This window comes from Delphinapterus leucas, chromosome 9 (genome assembly GCF_059928025.1).
Source record: "Delphinapterus leucas isolate spDelLeu-1000000601 "Yukka" chromosome 9, BTC_Dleu_Yukka2, whole genome shotgun sequence".
Taxonomy (NCBI): Eukaryota; Metazoa; Chordata; class Mammalia; order Artiodactyla; family Monodontidae; genus Delphinapterus; species Delphinapterus leucas.
In genome coordinates, this window is record NC_143137.1 from 5,509,267 (window position 1) to 5,531,037 (window position 21,771).

General features: G+C 53.7%; 1 protein-coding gene and 1 pseudogene across 2 annotated transcripts in view; one reads left to right on the forward strand and one right to left on the reverse strand.

Annotated features, from left to right (window-relative positions):
- The window catches only part of PRKAG2 (protein kinase AMP-activated non-catalytic subunit gamma 2), a 282,124-nt gene that overhangs the window by 86,418 nt on the left and 173,935 nt on the right, over positions 1–21,771 (forward strand). The window lies entirely within an intron of this gene.
- Positions 5,351–6,928, reverse strand: LOC149748336 (taste receptor type 2 member 134-like; annotated as a pseudogene).

Genomic DNA, 21,771 nt, shown 5'->3' on the forward strand with positions numbered 1-21,771 from the left:
TGCTTACGGCTTGGCGTTTGGGGGATTTGAGTGAACCTGTTTCTGGCACATCCTGACCTTTTCTGTCTCAGGCTCTGGGTAGGTGGGGTTGATTTGTTACAGAAACAGGGGAAGCAGATGTGTGTTTCAGAGAGAGTTCTTTAGGCTCATGAGTATTTGTGATCTAAGGACAAAATATTCTCCACTGAGCACCGTTGATCATATCTAGAAATATACCAGGGAAACCATAAAGTAGATGGAGTTTATTTTCACCTTTCCCGTGTCTTAGTGCATTTCCCTCCTCTTTACGACTCTTTCTGATGACATAGGAAGTTCCTATCGAAGAATGCAATGATTTGGAAAACAAGCTTGCCCATCGCGCCTCCTTTCTCTCCGGGTTGTATTTGCAAGAGGACCTGTGGGCTGGAGCTATTACTCTATCTGCAAGGCCAGCCCAAGTGCAGTTTCAGTCTCCATGACTTGTAAGGAAAAGGGTGACTTGTAAGGAAGGGGTGGGGAGCTTTCTTCTTTAATTTTTTTCGGTGGTTTGGGGTATCGTTCCTAGCACCCCTAAAGGCATCCCCATGATGACTGAACTCATGTGTAAGCATACAAATGTCACAGGACAAGGTGGTCCTCACACAGACAGTACGGGTGACGTGCAGTTAGGAACTTAGATATGAAGCCAGATAGGGAGGTGTGTCCTAGCACTGACATCCCAACACCCTAGAGAGCATCCCCAGTTTCCTGGACAGGGACCCTGAAATTCTCAAATATGCTATCACGCACCACCTCTTAGAGGGGAGGGGATATCAGACCAGACCTTCACCAGGTGTCCTGTTTCCCCACAGGTGGCATTGTGCCTGGGTTGCTTACAACAGATCTAGGTTATATGAATTTCCTGGGGCAGCCATTACAAAGTACCCCGAACTGGGTGGCTTAAACAACAGAAATTTATTCTCTCAGTTCCAGAGGCCAGAAACCAAAATCAAGACGTCAGCAGGGCCATGGTCCCTCCGAAGAGTCTAGGGGAGAATCTGTTCCAGGCCTTTCTCTTAGCTCCTAGTGTTGCTGGTGGTCCTGGGTGCTCCTTGGCTTGTGGAAGCAGCACGCCAGTCTCTGCGTCCACCGTCACTGTCACATGGCCCTCTCCCGCCGTGTGTCTGTCTGTGTCTGTGTCTGTGTCTGTGTCTTTGTGCTTCTGCGTCTCCTCTTCTTCTAAGGACAACGGTCATTTTGGATTGAGGGCCACGCTACTTCAGGATGACCTCCTCCTAACTAATTACATCTGCAATGACCCTATTTCCAAATAAGTTCGCTTTCTGTGGTTCCTGGAAGGACATGAATTTTGGAGGGGGGGGGACACAGGTTACATTGAAAAGCCAAGATCTGCAATTCATGTCCCTGGCTGGGGAGGTGCAGGACTTGTGGGTGTAGGGTGGTCATTCTGTTAAGACCAGGGTCATCTCTTGGTGTTTTTTTGGCTGTGCTGCACGGCATGTGGGATCTTAGTTCCCTGACCAGGGATGGAACCCATGCCCCCTACAGTGGAAGCGCAGAGTCTTAACCACTGGACCAGCAGGGAAGTCCCAGGACCAGGGTCATTCCTGAAGGCAGAAAGGGGCAGTCTGGGAGGTCTGGGGGAGCCAGCAGGTGGGATGCTGGGTCCTGAAGATGGGCCAGATGTTCAGCTTCCCGGGAAGCAGGAGTCCGTGCTGCCCTTCTCCGGTCAGTGTTTTTAAAGCCCATTCAGTGTGCTAGAAAGCACCCAGCTGCGAAGGTGTGTCTTGTTAGGTGCTGTGCAGCAAGTGTAGCCTGTTAAGGCTTCTCTGCTGTCTGGCTGGGTAGCCGTAGGCGGGGCTCAAGAAGACCGCGGAGTGACTGGGGCTTCTTGTAAAGACATGCGTTGATTAGGTCAGGGCGGGGGCTCGGCTTCTTCAGAGAAGCTGTCTGGGAGCGGGTGTTCAGACCAGGGTGGGCCTGGACCCAGGACGGTAGCCCGTGCTGTTGCCCTTGAATCACCGAGCCCAGGTCCTTGGCCTTCCCCGAGGACGTGGGAAACCAGCCCTGCCCAGCCCGATGATGAAGCAGGAAGATCTGAGTCTGTGTCCAGGCGGCGTGTGTGCTCTACTCCACGGGGTTCTCCCCTCAGGTCCTAGCCACCTGATTTTTTCACTGGGCTTGCTGTGAGGCTTGCGTGGAGGGTATACAATCTATCTGCTTTTCCTGCCTGAATCTACGCCCGGGTCAACGTGCCCAGACTACATATTGCTCCCGCTGCCCCAGAACTGGTTTCACAAGATTGAGCTTGAGAGTAACGGCAGCGGCCTGCATGGAGGGTCTGGATAAGCAGCTACCTATGAAACCCGCTGCGTCCGTTGGAAAGATGTCGTGAAGATGCCATTTGTCACACGAGCCCCCTGGGAGAAATTTCCTGTCTCGGTACCAAGAATAGCTGTACTTCTGAGCAACTCGATTGTTTTTGTCTGTGATAGACACTGATCACGTAACGACCCAATTTTCCCTGTCTGCATTGCCTGCTGGAAATCTTAGAACCAAATGTGTATGAGGGGCATTAAGGGATACATTTCTAGCCTGGTTTCTGAATCCATTTTTGGTCCCCATCCTTTTACTCCCCCCCCTCTTTTTTTTAAAACAAGGAAGACAATTTATTGGAAGGATTTGGGTGTATTTACAGAATTCAAAGAAGAGCTGAATGCTCAGGACTCAGGAAGGGAAGGAACCAGGCTGGTTCTGGGGGGCTTGGCAGCAAGAATTCACGGAGGTCCAGAGATTTCCTAGTCTTCGTGTCTCTCCGTTTACCGTTCCAGCTTCCTCATCGTAGGACCTCTGATCAACCCAGTTGGGATCTCGGAACCAATCGGTTACTGGGGGGCTGGGAGGCAGGACCATGCAGCAAAAGCAAAGTAACCAAGAACCCACCCAGGAAGTGAGCAGAAGTTCCTGGAGAAGAGGCGCAGTTGGCAGCTCTCCAGGCACCCGTAACACCCTCCTTGTCCACCGCCCAGCGTGTGTGCACACACAGCCTCCCACTTTTACGAAGATTCCCTCATTGAACTCGGTCCAGTCACCCTACACACAGTGGTAAGAGTCCTTGCTGCTTCCCCAGCATCATGTCCAGGCATCACCACTAAGGATGTCAGCATGACGGACGGAGTCCTCCATCTTAAAGTAGTGAAATTCCCATTTCTCCTCCAGTGCTGTCTGCACCGTGTCCTTCTATCCGGTGACTTTCAGCCTACATGATGACATAGAATCTAAAGGTGCAGCCAACCCCCCGGGTGACACTCAAGCTTGGTAAACACTGCCTTCTAGTATTAGGGGAAAGAAAGAGGGAAGACAGAAATTCTGAGCACAGTCATTTTCAAAGGGAAATAAAGGAAAAGGAGATAATTCAGACACTTCAAGAACAAGAGAGGTAATACGGATGGAGGCTACAGTTCCAAATGCTATGTCTGGTCCCAGGACCAGCACGTACCTAGGCTGGCTGGTGTTCTTTGCCCAGGGAGGAAAACCAGCCCTTTGTTCTAGAAGGACCCTACCTCTTGGAGGGGCTGCTTGTATGGAGTGGCTGTAGCCTTCCTCTGGTCTCCGGGCCCAGTGGCGTGTTGATTCAAGACACGTCTTGGGGACTCTGGGGTTTTCGTCACACTCCTCCCAGGCCCGCTGTTAGAAGCAAACCTAATTCCCTTAGGGGATCAGGGTCAGCCACCCCAATCAAAGCAATAACCTTCTATACAGCCTCCTCGTCTAATACAGTGGTCGGCGTACTCCAGCCTGGGACAAAATCCAGCCTGAATCCTTTATTAATTTGTGTACATGAATCACTGAGACACAGTCACGCCCTTGTTTCTTTCCCCTGAGGCTGTTTTCACACGTAGCAGCAGACTTGAGCTGTTGAGCTATCCGAGACCACGTGACCCACAAAGTAGAACATGTTTACGCCTTGTCTAGTTCCCAAGAAGTCTTACGTGACCATGTGGCAGTAGAAGCTTCCAGAAAACAGCAAATCTTATCTCCAAAAGATTTTTTACAGCTTGATTGAGGATGACTTTGCCTTTGTAGATGAGGAAAGGGAAGTGCACGTCAGTATGTTCTTGAACTGCAAATAATAAGATGAAAGTCTTTTTAAAAGCAAAAACAATCTTGCGTGGTCAGCAAGGCAGGACCTCAAGAAGGACTGAAGATCACGTTACTAAGCTTTGCTCCCTAATCATTGACAATAATCAGTGTCTGCTATGCATGTTCGAAGTGCATCGAACGTGAGCATTGTTTTTCTCTGCCATATGTATACCCCTTTATTTTACTTACGTGCTTGTAATACTCTACGAATACGTTATGTACATCATAAAACACACCAAAAAATTAATTTAAAGGAAGAGATCAAAATAAAGAGAAATTAAAGTTGCCACACTTTTCTTTCCACATCCTGTGGACCATTCTGCACACACTCTGGGTTCCTAACTAATCTGCATCCCAGGTTGATCTGGAGACCAATCTCCTCGGTGTCCGCATGCAGGGCCCACTTCCTGGGCGAGCGGACAGGAAAAGCAAGATTCTCAAAACTAAGAACTGTAGCAAATTTACTGTTTTTGCTTTCTCCATCTTCTGTTGGCCAATACCTAAAAGCATTTCCACATCAGACAATTCCTTTTAACGCAACATACAGCAAACACACAGAATCGAGGACAGGACCTGTAATGGCACAAAACTCATATACGCCCTCAGACTCTCACGGGACCCAACTGAAAAGGCTCCACGGGTGGAATTGGTCTTAAGCAGGGCGCAAAAGAGGGGAACGGCAAAGAACGGCAGAGAGAGGACAGAAGGAAGTTCCAGATGGGCCAAAAGACCACAGGCTGCAGGGAAGAGCATGCGGGGAGACAGAAAGAAGCTTTCCTGGGCTGAAGTAGAGAGACTGGGCTCTGAGAGCACAGCAGGGACGAGGAGGCCAGTTGATGGTGGGGGGATGGTATGAGGACAACCTACGTCACCATTTAAAAAGAAACAAAACTTTAGGTTGACCACAGAGACGGCTGACAACCATTATAGGTCTCTGTAAAGGGAGAACGGACCAAAATGAAGCTGGGAGAATATTATTAGGGCTGCTTGTGTAGACAGTGAGAAAGGCCTGTGAGGAAATGCGGCCACCATCCTAGTCCAAGGTAGCTTGGGACGCAGACCAGAGACCAGGACCACTGGAACGGTTGGCAGAAACAGAGAGGGATGGAAAAAGAATTAATGGGGGCATACGAAGGGTAGGCAAAAAAGCAGGAAATGAAAAGAGAGAAGGACAGAGCCCCAAACCTTGTGCATTCTTGCCAGCCGTGGGCTTGTCCAGTGACAGAGGTTATTGATACTGGTAACTCAAGACAAACCGCTCCTTGCCCAGGGCTCGCCGAAGCCTCTTCTTCAGGGCCTTTCTCGGCTTGGGGCTGCTGTGCACCAAGATGCTGGAGTGCAGACAGATGCCGGCGTAGGTCACCGCTTCCCAGGCCCAGTGCCGGTGCTTCCGGAAGGTTGGGATGTTCACAAGGACAATTTTCAGGCACAGGAAATATGATGAAAAAGAAGGCAAGTGACTTCCGGGCCACGGTGTGAGCCCAGGTGCTGGGATCACTCGGGCCGGGTCTGTGGTCCCTCATCTGCCCCAAGTGCCGGCGCAGCGAGAACACGAGCGAGAGGGTGGACGCCAGGAACAGGAGGAATGGAACTGACCGCATGGTAATTGCGTGAGGTAGAAAAAAAGCGCAAAGAGACGGTCTGTATTCTACCAGCCAGGGTGTCGTTTCCATGGGAACTCTGGGTGGCAACCAACTGCACAAGAACTGACTTCTCGGCTGATGGTGATGTCAGACCAGACAGGATCAGGGAGCCCAGCAGCAGCCCGGGCACTGACCGAGAAACCCTGCACTTCAGCCAGAAGAAGACGGGGTGAGAGAAGGATGCTATCTTCACACGGTAGAAGACAGCAAGCCAGCTGGTCGGCCAGAAAGTGAGAGTGTTGATGAAGCTCCAGGAGATTCTGAAATAAAATTTGGAACCAATTTTCCAAATTGGTTCGTTCTGGAGGGCCATCCCTTGCAGACAGAACCGGGAGGCGGCCAGGCGGGCCACAATCACGTCACCTGCGGGCAGCGTCCAGCAGCATCCAGCGTCCCACTCCGGCTCAGCACGATGACTGTGAGGCCGTTCTGCAGCCTGGCAGCCACCGACTCCGGGAGAAAGGTGACCATGCAGGTCCACGTGGGTGAGGGGGGCACTTTCTCCAGGGAGACTTCTACTCCGGGTGCTGGGACACACCCACGGGGAAGCACGGCCTCTCTGGATGAGCTGCTCTGTTGAGAGACTGCAGGCCCAGAGGCTCTCCTTGGATTCATGCAAAAGCATAGCTACCAGCAAACATCACCATCCCACCACCTCCCCAGTCCCACCCCTGCCGGTCCTCCAGGATTTGAAAGGAGGATCCTTGTCAGTTCTCTGGGCGCTTAAATCCCTCCCAGCTCAGTGATACCCTGTCTCTGTTTGCATAACCCGTATTTGCCTGCTCTCTATCAGAGCCAGGTGTAGGGAAATGGTGACAGAAGAGAGGCTCCAGGGGTGATTGAAAATACCCATACTTTGCCCTTTATTTCTCACCATACTATTTCTTTCCTAACTTTTCCTTAAAAGATGTCCTTAACCTCGTTTCCCTCCTGTAACCACAAACGTTCCCTGGCCCCTCATGTCCCGGCTTAATAGTTTATTCCGTTTCCCGTGCGTACTGTATTAAGACCCACCTGCCGAGTGGGTGGAGTGGGAAGTCATTTGTGTGCACAAGTCTTGGAAGCACTAAGAAAAGGCCCCCTGTTACCTCCAGTGGCTGCTCCTGCCGCCTAGACTGGCGGGCTCCGTACTGGAGTTCCAGGAGTCTGCACTTAAAACATGAGTTTCCCTGATGTGTTAACATCGCTCGTTATTTAAATCTGCATAAAAACTCCATGACGTCAGATTTTGACCATTTTCATCAAAGCAGAAACTGAGGCCCAGAGGGGCTAAGTCCCTGAGCAGAGGCCGCACTGCTAAGTGGCAGAAGCAGGGTTTGAACTCACGTGGTGGCCGCTTTTACCTACAGTGCCCTACTGTGCGAGGCTTCCTCCAGCTCCGAATACAAGGCATTGCCCATCCTTGCAGGCCGGATAAATGCAGCAAAGCTCAGAAAAAAACCAAAGGAACGAAAGCTCCTTCCCCAGCCAAAGTCGGGGGCTCCTCCAGCAGAGGTTTCCCCCCGACCTTCACACGAGAGGGCGCCCGCACCTCACACCCGGTTCCTGCTGCGTGCAGCCCTCAAGCTGCTCCTACTTTTCATGGACATCCCACCACCAGGCCTCATCCTTTCCCCCCCGAGAAGGTTAGCATCAGACCCCATGTGGCTCCCGACAGGCCTGTCTGATTCCCCCTTCCATCCTCCCGCCCAGGCCCCTACAAGCCCTGTACCTGGACAAACAAGCACTTGTCCTGCTTGGTGCTTCCGGGGAGTCCGTGCTTTCCCAGTGCCTTCTAGCAGCCACGGACACGGGCGGGAGGGCCTCCCCTGAGCTCAGGGTCCCCGGGACCTTCCTCCCGGCCTCCGCTGGCGCAGGGCCTGCTGTCTCCTGGAATAAACTCAGCACAGGAATGCCTGGGAGCGCTCAGATCATCCTCCAGCCACAGCCAGGGGAGCCACGGGGTGGCCACGGGTGTGGGCCCAGCCAGGTGGATGGTTTCAGGTGGTCTGTACACGTGAGACCCTCCTCCCCAGGTCACGTGCCCCATGGCGGAGGGGCGGCCTGTCAGGGTGTCAGTTCTGCCTGCTGTTAACCTGGAGCATCCAGGTGTGTCCTGTATCTCCTTGTAAAGTACCTTAATTCTTCTGTGGAATGAGGCAGCCTGTGAATTTCAAGAACATAACTTGGACTTCCCTGAATATGCTTCTGGAACTGGGCAAGGTTCACAGGGTCTGTGTACAGCCTTGCTCGACAGGGAGTTGAGAACACGTCAGTTCCCTCACCCGACGAACACTTCAAGGTTAGTCATTTTATCCCAGATTTCAGCTTCCCGGACATTTGTAGAATTCCGTCTTCTTCCGGGGGCGGGGTCGAGGTTTTCTCTCCCAGGCTGTTGTTCAGACTTTCGGGAGGACAGAGAAGTACACATCTTGTTCAAAGGGAGATGTTTCTCTCGGGAGCGTTTACATTTCCCTCAGAAGCAAAGACCTTGTTTTGGCTTAGTCCCAAAGAACGATTTTCTAGCTGTGCAGTGGAGTATCAGAAGCCCTGGTGACTCAGGCTCCGAGGAAGCACGAGCCTGCAGGTGGATCGGGTGCTGCTTCCTTCCGGGAAGAGCGCTGGAAGCGTGACAAGGTGGTCAGGCGGTGATTCGTGCAGCGGGGCTGGGGTATGGCTGATGCAAAAGACGACCAGGCCTGACCCCCCTAATCTGGGCCCCTCGGGCATGGCAAGACGGGGAGGAAGCTCATCTCTGTGCAAACTCTGGACCATTTATTCTTCCTTCCGCGATGAGGAACAATAATGTCTCCTATTTTTGAAAGTCTTCTTCAAGAATTGCCTTCAGAGCCATATCTATTCTCTAATATTCTTGGTGACGGGCAGGTTTGGTCTTTGGAAGTCAGATTTTCTCTCTGTAAAGAGATCTCTTTGGGCCAGTAATGTTTGGGGTCAGAAGTTGAGGATGAAGCCGCGTTGGTAGAAATGCACAACCGTGAGTCTGGGCGGAGGTGTGGCACAGACTTAACCACGGTGCCCAAGGCCGACCAGGGCTCCACCTTCAGCTCAGCTCACCGTTTGGGCCGCAGCAGCTGACTCACCTCCCTCTGCCCTCGGTACGAAGCAGTGTCCTTCTGACGGGACCTCGCCAACCACACGGTGAGGTTTGGAGACAGTGGTTTTTCTGCTTCGACTCCTAGTGTAGTGTGGAGGGTGAAACACTTTAATAGAGAATATGTTTTCAACTTAGATCCTTCTTCCCCCTTTTCTCCCTCTGCATCCCAGTGATTAGAGTCAGGCCACGGAGGACTGCAGGACACCCTGCCCATCCCAGTGTGGCTCCGTAGGGTTGACCCCTGACTTGCCGAACACACTGAGGCATCAGTGCCCACGCAGGTCTGTCCCTTCTCCTCCGTGGCTGTCTAACCTGATGATACTCAAAATAAGGCCCATCACCAGACCCCTGGGGACAGAGGGGGGTCCCGGCTTCAGCACTAGAGGCACCTTGTCCTGTGGGTTACCTTTTAGGGTAACCGTTTTGCTGGACGTCTCAGGAGGGGCAGGAGGTCTCTGGCCGTGGCTCTCACCCACCCAGTGCAGGAGCTTTTCCATCTCTCTAACAGGCCCGGCCGCCCTGGGGCACCACTGGCCAAACGCTAGCTATTCTAAGCCAGTCCACCGGCTCTCTGGTCAGCCTGAGGTTCTCAGGGAAATCCTGGGCCCTTTCCTTTCCCTGTGACTGTTTCATCTCAGAGTCTGTGTCCAGCAGAGGCTCGGCTGCGCTCCTGGTCCTGGGATGCTACAGATGGGGGTTAGCGACCATCTGGGCTGCAGCTGCTCCGACACTGCCCTCAGACAACCCGCAGAGACCTGGCTTAGAAGAGAATCAAATGCAAACCACCCAAAGGGTGAAAATTCCTGACACTGGGAGGAGGAGACGGTTTTCTGGAAAGTGTATTTCGTGTGGGCCTCACTTCTCCCCTCCCCCCTCCCCCCTCCCAGTGTCCCACCCACCATCACTTCCTCCAGAAGGTCTGCTGTTGACGAGAGCTTTCCTGCGAGCTCCTTCCCACCCCCAGAAAAAGGAGATGGATTTTGACACATGCTGTTGTTTGCATGAGTGATATTCGAGAACAAAGCCTTCCGGGGTTCAGCCCGCCGCTTCCCCACCCTCCGCTGAGCTTGTGTGAGAGGTGATGACAGAATCTCTCTTCTTTCCAGGAGATGTCGGTGTAGGCTGGGTGCTCCGTTTGGGTTTGCCGTCGTACTGCTACTCACGTGGCGTCACAGAAGGAGATGAAGTTGAGTGTGAAATTCCCATTCGGTACAGTTCCTGCAGGTGCATTGGCTGCCCGTAGGCTCTGCACACATCAGACACTCAGACCATCATGGAAAGAATCGTCCTCCAATGTTAGGAAGGCACCTGACCCCAGCCCACAAGGTCGTAGTCAGCTTCAAGTTAGCGGGTCAGGAATGCAGGGCTCATGTAGGAATTCAAGGCAAGTTATCAGTCCCAGTGCTTGTTGGGGGAACTAAGCAAGACAAAGCACTGATTTCAGACAACGTTAGGTGGATTTTAAAGACACACAAGTTTCATTTAATCCTTCTAATAACTGTTATGGGTTTACTTGTGTCCCCTCAACAAAGATATGTTGAAGTCCTACCCGCCAGCATCTCTGATTGTGACCTTATCTGGAAATGAACTCATCGATGGTGTAATGAGTTAAGATAAAGTCACACCAGAGTAGGGTGGGCGCCTAACCCATTGTGACTGGTGCTTTAGGAGAAGATGGTGATGGGGGAACACAGAGACGCGCAGGGAGAGCACCACGTGACGACAGAGGTAGAGACCGCAGCGATGGGTCTACGACCCCAGGGTTGCCAGCAACCACCAGAAGCAGGAAGAGGCAAGGAAGGGGCAGGGCCCTGCTGACACCACGATTTCGGACCGTGAGGGAACCCATTTCTGAGGTACCTGGTTTGTGGGGCCCTGGTACAGGCAGCAGGAAACCGGTACAGGGACCTTCCATGGGAAAGTGATGCTGTTTAACAGATGGGAGGCTGAGATCCATGGAGCAAGCTTGGCCTGTGATCTGTCGTCCATCACAAGAGTACGGTCAGTGAGGGAGGGTGCCGTGTGGCTCAGATGCCCCCCACTCTTCCCAGATGGGGAGAGAAGGCCGGCTGTGAGGCCGTCCAGCTGCTGCCAGTTCCTCGACATTTGACCTCGAAATCATTGGTGATTTTCGAGAGAGCAGGTCGGGTAGCCGGGAAGGGAAAGAAGCCGTATTAGGGGCTGAGGCCTGAGTGGGAGGCCGGGAGTCAGAGACTGGCCTTCTTTCACAGCGTTTGGGCAGAAGGGAAGGAAGCAAGAAGCGTGTGGCGGGACCTCCGAGCTCATCCACAGCCTGGGCTCCCTGCCTCTCCCAGCCCCTCCCTGAGGCCGCGTGGGACCGCGTGATGAGGTTTCCACCAAAGGGAGTGAGAGTTCAGGGCTTCTGCCTAAGAGGGTTCCGGGCAGATCAGAGGTCTTTTGTCTGCAGCTGCGGGCTGGAGGCAAGAGACAGAAAGCCGAGGTGGTGCAGGTGCAGGAGGTAAGCAGCTGGATCTGGGGCCTCGTAGGGAAGGCGGCCGGGCCTGCTGCCTTCCGCATAGGGGGGCTGTGCCATGAGCACAGTCCCTTTTGAGGTCACACTACTGAGGACCCAAGGCTCATTTCTCACTGTGGCAAAAGTGGGCCCATCCCGACAGAGGCGGGTGGACAGAACTAAATGGAAGCTAAGGCTTGCCTTGTTTGCTTCAAGGTAGGAGAGACCTGGGTGCATTTATAGGTGGAGCAGAGATGATGCACGGGCAGGTGTGACGGGGCAGGGGCATGAGCTGGTGTCCATCTCTGTGATGACTTCTGTTCTCCACTCTACTGCTGGGGTTTTGCTCCGGGGGGACATGTCCCATCTGTCCTCATGGCCCCAACGAGGCCATCTGAACCCCCCAGAACAGCCATCCCCCGAGTCAGCCCTCCGGCCTCTCTGGAGGGTTCGGGGACTCATATGCATCTCAGTCTCCTGTGTGCCGTAAAGCCCAGGTGTCGTGCCTTCCCTGCGGCTCCCACAGGTTCCCGGGGGCTCAGAGGTGGGGCTCAGGTCCACTCTGCAAGCCCAGAGCCGGCATTGGCCTCCGGTCTCCCCGCGAGGCAGCTCTTTGTCCCCGGGCAGGGAGGGACTTGCTCTGCGTCCCAGAGCTCAGTAGCGAATGGACACGTGGGAGCTGCTCTGCCCCGAACGCAGTGGGTGCTCAGCAAAGCTGGACTCACCCCTTTCCCGAGGACGCCCTGGAGTTTGCTCCTGAGAAGAGTTGACCTGCCCTCTGACCTCCCTGAGTTAGCTCTCAGTGGTGGCTCCTGTGCGGGGCCCCGGGGAGCCACCAGCACCATCTTTCTGTGCCTGGCTGGTCCTTACGCATATGTGTGTGTTTTAGAGCACGGTGCTCTGCTGTGTCAGTGCTGTCAGGTATCTGAGCCCTGCATCCTCTGGGCCCATCCTTAGGAGTGTCTTCTGCCGGGTACAAAGGTCGTCTTCAGCTCAGGAGAGGCAGACGGGTGGCCGGGTGGCCGTGCTGCCCTTGGCTGCCGTGTGCAGCAACCTCCTTTTTTCTCTTCTGCCCCCAAACTCCATCCCTTGGCTTTCCTTCCCCAAGTTCATTACACGGATCTGTGTGCACAGTCTGTCCCTCACCAGGAGGCTCTGACGGCTGCCCAGCAGCCACTCCCCCTCTTTCTTCATGACAGAACCTGGCTTTACCCAGGGCCCAGCCCCTGGGCACGAGTTACAGATGATCTAACGCCCCTTCCCCATTTGGGGACATGCCTGGCTTCCACTTCACTGGGCTCAGGGTGAGCCAGCAAAACTTAAGAGGAGCTCTGCGAGGGATCAGAGAAAAGGTGCCTCCCCTTCAACAAAAAGAGGTGCCGCTGGAGGACTGATCCCCCCTCCTTCCTCTGTCTGCGGTGTGAGGCCACGGTTTCCGGGGCACATTGTCCATCTTGTGACCAGGGCCAACACAGAGGACGGCGGGGCAGACAGGTGGGAAGGTAATCTTGATGGAGCTGGCATCACGGAGCTCGTTATTTTAGGTAATAAACGTCCTGGTAGTTTAGTCTCTTTTAAGTTATATGTTTCTGTTTCTGTTATAATGCTGTTAAAACATCCTAACTAATTTACACATCTCCTTGGTGACAGAGGTGAAATTCCTTCGGATGGCGCGATTAAGGCAAAACTGGAAGAACTAATCTGGAATATTCCAGACCCAGGGCTGGGTGTGGGGAGGACTGGAGCACAGACAGACTTTAATCCCCTCACCCCCGTGCTATCAGGGGAAACAGAGCAGGTAAAAGGACAGATGGGGGCAGGGCGGTCTGGGGCGGGGCAGTGGCCAGGGAGTGAGTCTTCTCTGTTAAGTGACCACGACTGAGCCAGAGGAGGAGTCTATGGGGAGGAAATGCAAACTGCAGATGAGCTAAAAGCCTCATTATGTATGCCAGCCCCCAGCCGTTCTCCCTCGACCAAGTAAATAAGCAAGCAAGGTTATCAGGCCACCTTTTGGCGAGGTCTTAGGTCTGAGTCCTGCCTCCTGTAAGTTCAATTTTTCTGTGTTTTCTCTGTACGGCTCCTTCCACTTGGTTTCGTTTTTGTTTGTTTGCTTACTTTCGAAAAGCTGCCACCTAGCCTTCGACGACTTGAGGCTCTGAAGGGGCGGCCACCCCCACTCTGTGCAAAGCCCTGGGGCAGCTGGTCCACCGGGAGCCACAGAGCAGAGGCAGGATGTCCGCGTTAGATCTCTCCCACATTCAAGACAAGACGAGTTGATACGTGTCCCCCTTTCACCCTTCTATTCTGAATGTTTCTTTGAATCTGATTTCCCACAAGAAGGCGTGCGGGTGAGCGCGCAGCTCTGCGTCCCCCGGGCCCTGGAGACAGGCCCTTCGAAACTCCGGGGGCTTCTCTGGCTTTGCGGCCGAGTGACCGCTAGAGGGCGATATAGCCCCACGTGCTGAGCCTGCCCGGGGGCAAGGCAGGACCCGCTGTCCCTGCCTGGGTCTCCATGTTCACCTTCAGTGCCCTGGACTACGGAGCAGGCTGGCGGGCCTCACCCCTGACCAGCCTGACGCAGCCTTTTAAAGGGGGGAACATTCGTCTAGTGGGTGCTTAATGGGAGCCTGCTGTGATCCTGGCTACTGGGGACACAGCCTCGAACCGCTGAGTCCCTGCCCTTGTGGGACTGCATTCTGCTGGGGGGAGGGGAGGCGATGAGAGACAGAACCGCTGTGCGGCTCCAAGAAAAACGAAGGGGAAGGGATGAGGGTTGGAGGGGCGCACTTTAACGTAGGACCATCAGGAAAGCTGCTTCGGAGGCATCTGAGCAGGCACGGGATGGAGCCAGGTGTGGCCGGGCAGGGGTGTGGGACAGGGCGTGCCCGGCAGAGGGGAGAGCAGTGCAGATGTCCTGCGGCAGGGGCAGCCTCCAGGCCTTCAGGGAGCAGCTAGCATGGCTAGAGCCAAGTGGGGAGGGAGAGGGAGGGAGGGGTGATCACAGGGCTCGGGTGGGGCTTACAGGATCCCAGGGTCTCACTGAGTGATCCAGGGAGCCGTCGGAAGGTGCTGGTGAGGGAATCACTTGCTCTTGGGAGGGATCAGTCTGGCTACTGTACAGAGATGCTGGACACAGAAGTAGGGGACCAGCCGGGGCCACTGGAATAGACCTGGAGAGCAGTTACGACCGTCTCCCACCTCCTCTGAGACCTCCTCTCGCCCTGCATTCTCCAGAAAGCCTTGCCTGATTATTCTTGCCTTGAGCGACCTGCCAGAGCTCTCGGATGTAACTTATTTTAAGTTTCTGCCCAGTAGGTGGCCCCTTGTGACGTGCTCCCGTCACCTTCTGTCTTTGAGAAAAGCGTGTGTCCGGCTCTTCACACGCTTACCTCCATGCTCTTCCTCCCCAGTGCCGGGCAGAACCTCAGCAGCACGAGGCCCCTGGATGGTCTCCCTGCCTGGGAAGAGCACCGGCTCTGGGCTGAGAACGAGTCTGGATGTGCCCGTGGGTCTGGATGAAGGATGGACGCCATCCTCACCTGCAAGACAAGGGCTGGCCCGCGTCACGTGGGAAAGGGGTGGGTTATTCCGAGGACCCTGGAACTTCTTTTTCTGTCCTCTTCCTCCATGGGCTCCTGGTCCAAGAGCTGCAGTGCCCTTTTCCTGCCACCCTCAGACCCAAACCAACTCTCAGGGAAGGTTCTGGCAAAGGTATTCCAACTAAGATGTACATTATAGAAGTTCAGGGCTACATCCTCTGGGGGTAGTTGACACATATAAGCATATAAATGAGCAGGGGCTTCTAGCATCAAAACCAGATGCAAGGGAATTCCTGGCGGTCCAGTGGTTAGGACTCCGAGCTTCCACTGCAGGGGGCATGGGTTCGATCCCTGATCTGGGAGCTAAGATCCCGCATGCCTTGGTGCGGCCAAAATAAAGTAAAACAAAGTAAAAGTTAATAGCGATTCTAAAAAAAAAAAAAGATGTGACAGATGCTTTCTTTTGGATCATGCGGTGTTGGCTCCTGGGGTGAGACGGTGGTATTTTGCTAGCTGACCCTCCTCTGAGCAAGAACTGGCATCTTGTCCTACTTGGACAGCTGTCCGCCCCGAGTGATCGCTGCTGCCAGAAGTCAGCCGCGCTGGGCGCTAGGACGTTATCTTTGTCCTACTAGAAAAAACAGTGTTGAAAATCGCTGACTTGGACAGCAACCTACTATGATGACACCAAGGGCTACTCTCAGTCACGACCGTGTGGTATCTGTAGGACAGGCCAAGAGGAGAAGGTGCTGCACGTACCCTGGGATCTGGGGAGTTGCAGCAGCCCAGCGAGGGCAACGTACAGCACGGGGCGTTCACATGAGGCCACGAAGCGTCATTGCAGCGGTGACCCGAAACTTCTTTGACTGCAGCCCACGGTCAGAAATACATTGTATGTCGTAATCCAGCCATTTCTCATGAAACAGTATTTACCCTGGCCTATGTGTGCTATTTTCAGTTCGACCCTCGTTGGTTGTAAGAGCACGCTTTATCTGACCCGCACAGTTGGTTGCATGATGGGGCAGGCGTGGGGTGTGTGATTGCTCTTTGGAAAATACCACCCTAGATGGTCATAAACAGCATGATGGGCCTGGGAACGCCTGCGGAGAGAGTCTGGCTGGGAACTTCAGGGCACGGAGAATCAGTGGGGTGGTGGAAGGAGGCGTCGGGACTTTGCAAGGAATGAGGAACGGTAGACGTTTGAACTGTTTCTAAGACCAGCTCACAACCGTGACCGAGGTCGTGTGTACTTTGAACACCCCAAGTATATTTAATTTTCTCTTCGTAGTTAAATTAAAATACTACCCTTCCATCGCGAATGACTATGATTCTGGGCTAGGTCATTTACATCTCGGTTCTTTAAAGCCCCGCTCCCGGGCTGTGGGTCTGGAGCAGAGGATGTAATGAGAGCTGCTTGAAATGCCAGTGAGTTTCCCAGCGAGGTTTTACTGAACTTGTAAAACTTCTGTCCTTTCACACTATCTCTGTGTTAGATCGTAGACAGCTCTTCTTTTCTCTCCCAGCAACTGAAGTTTATTTTTCAAATAGAAGTCTGCTTTCCCATAAAATGCCAAGGGTTTTGTACTGTGTGTGGAGGAATGGACTTGGGCTTTTAAGATTTTAATTAGGAGCCTCCAAGTCTTCAATTCACATGCCAAGGGCACCCCGGGGCGAGAACCTCCTGCCTCTACTCACCCCGGAACCGGACCGGGGCCACAGCACAGCCTGTGAGCTTCGACAGGGCCCGTCCCCCGGAGTCTAGAGCAGGGTCTGACTCAGTGATTTAGTCCCCAGCACTTGGGTCTGGACCTCGAGGCTGGTTACCCTGCAGAACCTCCACGCTGACACCAGTCTTCTCGCGTAAGGAGGCCGTTTCTGTGACCAGCAGGATGGAACCACTCTGACTATTTAAAACAGATGGAACTGAGTGATGATACGGTTCTAAAGGCGAGGGAGGATCTGAAAAGCCAAGCAAGAGTGGGAGGCCAGCCGGGGATTGGTGCCGACCCCCCGTGTCCCTCGTGGGAAAGGAGGAGGAGGAGGGCAGCAGGGGGTGGGGGGAGGCGGTGGAGGGGGACACGCAGGGGTGTCCCGGTGGGAGCTGTGTGTCTGGCAATACTGGGGGCCAGAGATGCTGTGCAAGGCCTGGCCCTCCCCGCAGCCAGAGGCCAGCCGAGAGGGGAGCCCGGGCACCACAGCTGCAGAGTCAGCCCCCTGTGCACCAAGCAGGGCAGGGGCAGGTGAGGCGTGGGAATGGGGGCCAACAGCAAGGTGCCAGCCCCCGTGAATGCCACTGGGTGATGCATGTGCCCTGATGCCTGGGATGCAAGAGCAGACCCGTCCAGGCACCCCTTCCCCCGCAGCACCACGGTGACGGGAAAGCTTCTTTCAGGGCACCAGAAGCAGAGGCTCTTAGGGCAACTCCACTCACAGGAATCGGCTCTAGAAGGACGTCCTTGACGTCCGGCCCAGCCCACAGATTCTGTCACGTGCAGATCCCTGTGTTTGATGCTCACTGAGTGCCGTTTTCATACCCGCACACAGCCGGTTCTGCTTGTGCTCTAGAGAAGGCCCCGGGGCCGGGGAGGTGGAGAGGCCCCTGGGAGGAGATGCACGGGGAGAAGAGGTGACCTGACCGCTTCCTAGAAGCTGCGCGTGGGTGGCCAGCAGGGAGTTTCACCCCACAACACGCGGGAACCCCCTAAATCTCTCCCCCCGCCCAGTCCCGCGCTAGGACAGGCAGCCTCCTGCTTCTCCCCAGCAGATGTCACTCACCTTTTTCACTCTCCACCTTGGCAGGTCCTCTGGCCTGGGCCTGACTTCCTTTCCTTCCGCACATTTTCTTCTATAAATCAGCGTGTCTTTGGGACTCCTGGTCTGTGTGGCTGTCCTCCCCGATGAACACAGTGACATGCAGAGACGGCGTGGCTCACACGGGACCCCAGTGCGAGGTTCGGGGGCGCAGTATGGGGGGAGATGGGGATGCCAATCGTGACACAGGCAGGATCCCGAGGCCTATGGCTCCTGCCTGGGGGGCCTGGAAGCCCCCTGGCCTAGCCTCTGGGCACATACAGGTGATGCACAGACATTTATCACTAGTGCAAAAGGTGCGTACTCAGCCAAGAAGCTGAATGCTGTAAACGTGGAGGTGAGAGCTGCGGAAGGTCTCAGGGCTCTCGGACCCCGTGGGAGCCACCTTGCTGCCTGGGAGGTGATGCAAGGAGAGGGGTCTTTTGAAGCAGGGTCGACAAACTCTTCCTATAGAAGGCCAGGTGGTAGATGTTTTGGGGTTTCTGGTCCACCTGGTCTCTGCTGCCACGACTCAGCCACAGACAAATGTAAACTGTGTTCCAATAAATCTTTATTTATAAAAGCAGGTGGCCGGGGCTTCCCTGGTGGCGCAGTGTTTAAGAATCCACCTGCCAGTGCAGGGGACACAGGTTCGAGCCCTGGTCCGGGAAGAGCCCACGTGCCGCGGAGCACCTAAGCCCGTGCGCCACAACTACTGAGCCTGCGTGCCGCAACTACTGAAGACCTCGCGCCTAGAGCCCGTGCTCCACAACAAGAGAAGCTACCTTAATGAGAGGCCTGTGCACCGCAACGAAAAGGAGCTTCCACTCGCTGCAACTAAAAACAAGAAAGCCCACGTGCAGCAACAAAGACACAACGCAGCCAAAAATAAATAAATAAATTTATTTTTTTTTTAAAAAACAAACAGGTGGCCAACAGGATTGGCCTCTGTTGAACAAATCTGGCCATCTTGTCCCCTCTTCGACCCTTCAGTGCCTCCCCAACATGCTCAAGTTAAAATCTGAAGTCTCGCCACCCCTCCACGCTCTGGCCCTTGGCTGGCTCTGACCGCAGCCTCTCATGACCACCAGCCTCCTGCCCGCCTGGTCCTGGAAGACGCCAAACTCGCCCCACCTCCAGGCCCTCTGCTCCGAACACCCTAGTGACGGATGCCGTGCTGCCTGCAGAGCCCCCTCAGGAGTGAGGGGCTCGGTCCCCGAGCTGCTGACCGTGCCACTAACAGAGCCACCTGTCATAGTGCCATGGCCCTTCCTGAGCCGGCCTGCGCCCCGCAGCTTGTCAGTGAGCAGCTGTAAAGGACCGGCCCCTAACCCCACTCCCGACGGCTCCCAGGGCTGTCCCCGCCCCCGAGCTTTCTGTAGGGCCCTCGCCGGGTCTATGTGGCCCCTCACCTTCGCCCCTGGCCGACTTCTTCCCCTTCCCCTTCCCTGGTTGTGGATGCTGATCCCAAGAACATCTCTGAATTGCATCCCACCAGTTTCCATCTCATGCGTGCCTCTGGGGAAGCTGCACCAACTCCTGTCGCGGGTGGCCGCGCAGGCATTGCCCCTGCCCTCAGTTCCCGCCCCGATGTCCCGTGGTCGGTGGCCATTTGAGGGAAGGCAGGACAGAGTGGTTGAACCGACGAATGGGTGCTCGGGGCTGGAGGGCGGGCTCTGGGCTCGGGGTGAGGCAGCCCGTGAGGTGGGAGAGGACTTGGGCCGCTGGGGCTGCTTGCGGTCACTTGTACCAGTGGCCCTGGGTCTGTCCCCAAATGTCATGCGATCCAGAGTCGTGTGTGTTCTGCCCTGTGCCTGGTTGAGGGAGGTGCTCCCTGCTTGCCCGTGCTCCGCCTCCCGGTCCCGAGGCTGAGGGCGCTGGGCCCTGCACTCCCCAGCCCACACCGGAGCCCTCTGCATCCAGGCAGCTGGTCAGGTCTGAATCCTGGGGCTGAGCAGACTTCAGAAAAACGTGACTCATCTTGCCTGCCCGCAAAGAAAGGAAAAGTATGTGTGGCATCCAAGTTTCCTGAAAAGTTCAGCCAACACATTGCAGAGTTATGTGGCCTGGCACCCAGTGTGGTCCCCGGGGAGAGTGCCCTCTGCTGGCCACCACACAGACGACCCCAAAGGAGCCGATGTGGGCCCCAGGCTGCGCCGGGTTGCAGGGGTCAGCAATTATTATTATTATTTGGGAGAAGCCACAGAAAAACATCTCCTTTCCCTCAGCAAATTATAGAGCTCTCTAGTCCTCTAAGGGCTGCTTGGGCGATGATTCTACCACAGGACGCAGTAAAAGGAGATCCTAGCAAACGCTGCATTCTTGCTTGGACCACTTCTTAATTCCTCTTTAAAAGTAAGATTTTATTTTGACAATTTCAAACTTACATAAAAGTTGCAAAGATAGTACAAAGAATTCTCACATACCTTTCATCCAGATGCCCCAGTGTTAACATTTTGTTACCACATTTGCTTATGTTCACCCCCCGCTTTTCAGTACACATACATTTGTGTGTGTTTATATGAAATCTGAACCATCAAGAAGAAGTTTCAGTCATAATGTCCCCTGACCCCTAAGTACTTCAGTGCACATTTCATAAAAACAGGGACATTCTCCTCACTACGGTTTAATTATCAAAACCGGGAAATTAACATTAATACAACCATGTTCACTGAGCTGCAGACTTTATTCTCGGTTCACAGAGTGTCTCAGTGACATTTTTGGAAGAGGAAACCCCCGTCACGTGCTGTGTTTGGTGGTCCTTTCTCCTCGGTCCCTCTCGATCCGGAGCCTCCTTCAATCCTGTCTTCGTGACATTTTTCAAGACTGCACAGGCCAGTTACTGTGTAGACCGTCCTTCACTCTGGGTTCATCTGACGTTTCCTCAGGATTCGATTCAGGTCAGCTGGTTGGGCAGGAGGGCCGTGCGTCTGGCGTCCTGTCCTGGCATCACAGCGGGGAGCACTTGATGTCACGCTGACCCATTCTGGATGACACTAACTGATTGCTTGGTTAAGGGAGGTGTCTGTCCCAGTTCAGAAAGTTATTACTTTTCCCTTTATAAGCGATAAATGTTTCATGGGGAGCTACTTTTAGAATCATTTAAATACCTTCTTTCTCATCAAGCTTTCACTTGCTAGTTTTAGCATCAGTCATTTATTCTGCCTGAATTATTACAGCGGTGGTTGCCAAGGTGATTTTCTGATATTATCACTAATTCTACGTTGATTGGTTGGAATTTCCCCTAAGGAAGAAATTTTCCTTTTCTCCTTATGTATGTACGTAGGTACATACTCATGGGTTTATATTTTATTCAGCAGGTTTCAGTCTGTCATTTTCATGTTTTGATGCTCCAGTTGTCCTGTTGGCCAGCAGGAGCCCCTTCAGGCTGGCCCCTGTGTCTCATGTCTGCCCCCAGCATGCTGTAAGCACTTCTTATTTTCTGGTGCAACAAAACCGTCCCGCCTCATCTTGTGCTTTCCCTGCCACAGTCCCTGAATCAGCCATTTCTCCAAAGAGCCCTTGTTACTTTCAGTGGCGAAAAGTATTTAGAAATAAGATCCAAATTGTGCTCATTGCAACTGAGGTGTCATGGCTTCTAAGCCTTCTTGGCAGACGTACTAGAAATACGCTTACGTACAGGAGAGTAGTTGGATAAGATAAAGAAGGTGCATCCACACAGTGGAGTATTAGGTAGCTGTAAAAAAAAAATGATATCTTTGAGGTGATATATGGCAAAAGACATGAACAGACAATTCTCAAGAGACGTGGAAATGGTCCTTCAACAGTACAGTGAGCACTTAGGCATCAGTAGACAGCCTGTCCCTAAACCCAGATTGTAGGATTCACCTATATTTTCCTCTAGTATCTGTTATGGCTTAGTTTAACTCTTGTGTTCCAGAACTTTTTCATCACCCCAAACAGAAACCTCATACCAGTAGCTGTCACTCTCCACCCAGCTCCTGGCTAATCTGCTTTCTGTCTCTATAGATTTGCCTGTTCTGGACTTTTCATATAAATGGAATCATACAAAATGTGGCCTTCTGTGTCTTACTTCTCTCACCCAGCATATCATTTTGAAGGTTTATCCACGTTGTAGCATGTGTCAGT